The following is a 4888-nucleotide window of genomic DNA, read 5'->3' on the forward strand; positions in this document are numbered from 1 at the left end:
TTGACAGCCAGATTTAATTCGGCCTTACTTCCTGTCTGATGTGGAGTGACATGCAACCCAGGCTGCAGTGGCGTGTCAGAGGGATGGAATTACGTGCGGGCTGTTCCCAGCTCTACTTCCTCCATCTTTTCTGACGTTGGGCAAGAGGGGACGTGAAACGTACTGCATCTGGGTGCCAAGAATGAAGGGACGCCTTCTCTCTGGAGGCCACTTCTACAAGTGGAGATTGGGCTTGAACTGACAGGTGATATTACTTTCCAGCTTATTCTGCAGCTCGGAGAAGCATAAAGACCCTGGGTTCTGAATTGCATTCTGCCACTTCCTGGTGGTGCCCCCTAACTAACATTATTTCACGCCTGTTAGCTTCAGTCCTCTCATCTTCAAAACGGGGAAAATTAGTTTATACTTCACAGGGTTCCTACCATTTTCTTAGCAAAATATCTCATACAGTCTATAGACTGTTAATTAATGTTGGTAATCAGGAAAATACACTGTGGTTTGATGATTATTATATGTTCAATAGTCCACATGTGCACTATTCCATGGTATTCCATGGTCCCTAGGTTAAAACAGTTTAGGCATTTGGGTGACACTATCCTATAAATTAAGTCTGCCGATTGAAAACTGTAACTTTGACCTCTGAGAAGCCATTGGATTGTCAAACCTTTTTTTTTAACATAAATAAAATTAGTATTTTGAAGCAGTCTCTGTGGGGGTCTTTAACTACTAGCCTGTAAGGACTCAGAAATCTCTAGACACCAGGCTTGTTGGCTGCTGCTGTGGAATCCCAGTTAGAGGTCCCGGTGAGGTCTGGGTGAAGGTAGCACATGATCAGTCATTGGATTGTCACTCCAGGAAACAGACAGGAGGGGGAGATGCTGAAAGCTGATCCTTGCTCACCCTTTTATAGTGCTACTTGTTCTTTAAATGCCACAAAAACAGATTGTATTTATTCATTTTTAGAGCGAGGGAAAGGGAGGGAGAAAGAGAGGGAGAGACACATCCATCGGTTGCCTCTCCCACGTCCTCAGCTGGGGACCCAGCCTGCAACCCAGGCATGGGAATCACAACCTTTTGGCTCACAGGCCGACGACACTCAATACACTGAGCCACACCAGCCAGGGCCTCAACATACAGCTTTAGAGACGGGTTAACATAGTCATAAAGGAGAGTAATATAAAGTCTAGGAATTGATGTAAAATCCTGGCTACTATGTTTCTTTAAATGCGAAAGGAACAAACAACTTTGGGAAACAAATGCACTTTCTGCCACCTAATGCTTCTGTTTATTTGGAGTAACAGAGGTTTTATGAATGAGCAAACTAACCAGGAAATAATAGACATAAAAAATACATTTGTATAAAAATGGCCAGGTAGCTCATTTGGTTAGAATGTTGTCCTTATACGCCAAGGTTGCGGGTTTCATCTCCAGTTAGGGCACACACAATGCCTCTCTCTCTCTCTCTCTCTCTCTCGTCAGCAAATGACAATTTAAAAAATATCTGCCTGTGTGATATGCTTGCTTTAATGTACATGTGTACCTTACCTGAGTGCAATCCAATGTCTCTGCCTCCTCTGGCCTTCGGGAGTCATTATTTCCTGTAACTTCTGCACTCTGTGTACCATGGACAGTCAGAGCTTGTTCAGGTGGGCTGACATGCCTGTGGCTGCTGCCCCGTGAATTTCCATCCTTAGTTGTGGAGAAGCCTCCAGGGGTCACTCCCCGCTGTCCTTTCCAGCCCCCAGCTACCCCACGAGCTGCCTTTCTTCCCTGTTTTTGCATAATTCATCACTAACACACGGCTGATTCATAAAGCAGACTTTTGCTGTGACAGACAGTCCGAAAAGGTAATGGTCTGAAAAATTCCTGTCCTAAAATACTTCAGTCGTTTTTAATACAGGAACTTTTACTAACGTCTGTTCTACTTAACCTGCTGCCTGCTGATAAGTTACTAGAGATTCTCTCCAACTGTCTAATTGAATCATTTTCTCATCCTCCTCCTATTTCTCCCACCTCCACTACCCCATCTCTACTTTCATTTCTAAAGAATAATTAAAATCCTTGTTACTTCATTATTAAGTGTATTTTAGCTTACTTCTTCTACCATGTTCCAGAAATATATATGAGCATGTTTTAAAAGTTGCTAAAGTACTATGCATAGCATTAAGCTCATCTACCCTGGGTTTCAAATAGTACACCTCCCCCCACTGCCCTTTTTCTAAGTCATACTGTGGTTCATGTTTCTAAGACAGCACCCTTCCAATTAGAGAACATCCCAGACGCAAGTGTGGAAGTGGAAAGATGTCTTTCATTTACAAGAATGAAATAGATGAGTCTATGATAATTGCAACCACTAACACTTGGAGAGAGCTTGCAGTATGCCAGGCACTGAGCCAAAGGTTTTATTTGCTTCAGTTAGTAAATCCTTGCAAAAAGCTGTGGAGGGAAATGCTATGATGTTTGCTATCTTACATTTGAGGAGATTGAGAGCTGGAGAAGGCAAGTCATTGACTGAAGGTGACAGTGCTCAGGTTGGGGATGAAGTCCTGTTGGTCCGAGTCTCATTCCTATCGGTTATGCTCCCTTTGTGTGGCTTTACTGTTCTGTTAACCAGAACTGTGGGCAAGTTACTGCGCCACACAGAGGAATCTCTGCTCATTCATAATGAACTTGGTCCTGCCTTGTGTCCTAAGTCAACCTAATTGACTTGCCATTTGTTTTCTAACTTTGATACAGTAGGGTGTTTGGTGCAAAGGTAACCAGAGACAGTAGATATATGATACTAGAAAATACTGAGTTTCTCTCTCCTATATCATGAAGAAACAAAGTTGAATTTAAAAAAAAATGCAATATTTCCCTAAAATTTGAAAACTCTGGAAAACTCTTGCCACAGGTTCATTGTACTATTAATATTATTAGTTTTTAATATAATTGCATATATTCATATATGACTGCAAATGACCCACCTGTCCCTCTTCCTATCTCTCTGACACTTTATTACATTTTTAAAAATTGAAGTTCAATTTATGCTAAATTTAACAGAGCATAAAATACTTGCGTACTAATTTATGAAGAGAAGGCTACTTAGGCACTGTTTCCACTTCCGTTCGCATCAAGAACTCTGTATGAGGCACAGTCTGTGCTGCCCTCGGTGGAAAAGCTCAAGAGAAGCTGACCTCAGACATGTTTCTGGTTCTCTTTCACTCATATTTTACTAACTAGCCCACGGACACTTCCTCAATCCAAGTGTGAGTGCGCTATTGCTCTTTAGGCTGATCTGAGCTGGAGTCTTGGATTTTCCCTGCAACTTTACTTTCTGGGATGAACTTCCAACACATTCATTGTCAAACAGCTGCCGGGGTCACTTTGCGTGTGCCATGGATATTAGCATTAAATCAGCATTGAAAACATCAAAGACATATGTCCCCCTTTTTACTTGAAAAGAAAATGGAATTTTCTTTCCATGGCACTTAATTTTATTTCTTTTTAACCAATCAATGTATCTGTTCCAACTGATAGAAGCAGAGAGAAGACCTGGACATCAGCGTCAATAGTGAGAGCCATTTCGAGAGTATTTTTATCAAATACACTATCCCTTGTCTCCAAGGGTCTGACTGCTACTCTCCTTTCTTGTCAGTACTGTGTACTTACCAGACCATATGCTTAATAAATAGAAACACTATAGCACTAGCTGGGGGGATGCCCGACATTGGTGTTAGTTTTAGTAGGTGGAACCACAGAGTGTCTCAGAGAAGAGTTGGTCGGAGTGACAAAGCACCTTCACCAGCTAGTGACATAGAAGACCTGCCTTGTACCTGAGTATCAAGCAGCAGGATGGCAAGGGGACAACCACAGTTATCTACTTAGCAGTGCTTTGGAAGCCTGTGTACATTGCCTGCTGCTGAGAAAAACTTCACCCAATAGTACATTTCACAAATTAAATTTAATAAAACAATGATTAAATAAATGATTGATTGACATGAAGGCCATTCCATCCTTAGTCTGACATTTTACTCTCAAGTATCATTCCCCCTTCAATTTCTTCTCCCCTTTGCTTCCTTTCCAGGAGAATTTTGTAATTCATATCAAGCAGACAAAGCACACACACACACAAACCTTGGCTTCAGGTGGACAAAACATAATAGGGTTTGTCCAATAGTATTTATGCCCTTAAGAATGAGCTTGGCTTTGCCCAAAAGCACTTAAGGCAGCAACTGCCATCACTGTTCAATCTTACATAAAGCAACCGAAGTTAAGGAGTAATTATTGTATATTTTCTCAGCTGCTCGTCTCAACATTTCTACTTATCCATGGCTAATGGGAGGGGTACGTCTCCAGCAAGAGCTTTTCTTTGCTAAAGACAATAATAGGAATAATGAAGGTAAAGGTTTAAACAGAGAGCACATGACTCTTGCTCCTCTGGCTTTCACACATACCATCATAAGTGAGAAGTGCATACACAGGTCATCCTCTCTATTACAATTTATTCTCAGCCAAAGGGCTATAGAAGAAGAAAATGTTCTTTAATGAGATTTTCTAGAAGTGCTCAAAGACATAGAAACCTGAGCTGGTAACTTGTTTCACAAAACTGTGGAATAGTTAGAAATGGCAAGTATCTGTAAACTTTTTTGGTACTTCTCCTTGGAAATGCCTTAGGGTCTTTAATTAGAATTACGTTATGTTTAAATGGAAAATATACATTCGTATATTAGAATATATAGACAAATATATACATATTATGTATAGTAGATTGTATGGATGTGTATTATACATAGTAACATATATCTACAAAGTAGGAAGACATTTGGACTTTATGCATTATTGAAGTACTTCCTAACTAATTATCAGATATCCAAGAGTTCAGTGCATACCAGCTGATATTAGAGCT

This window comes from Phyllostomus hastatus, unplaced genomic scaffold, assembly GCF_019186645.2.
Source record: "Phyllostomus hastatus isolate PE091 unplaced genomic scaffold, TTU_PhHast_1.1 phas_scaffold_501, whole genome shotgun sequence".
Taxonomy (NCBI): Eukaryota; Metazoa; Chordata; class Mammalia; order Chiroptera; family Phyllostomidae; genus Phyllostomus; species Phyllostomus hastatus.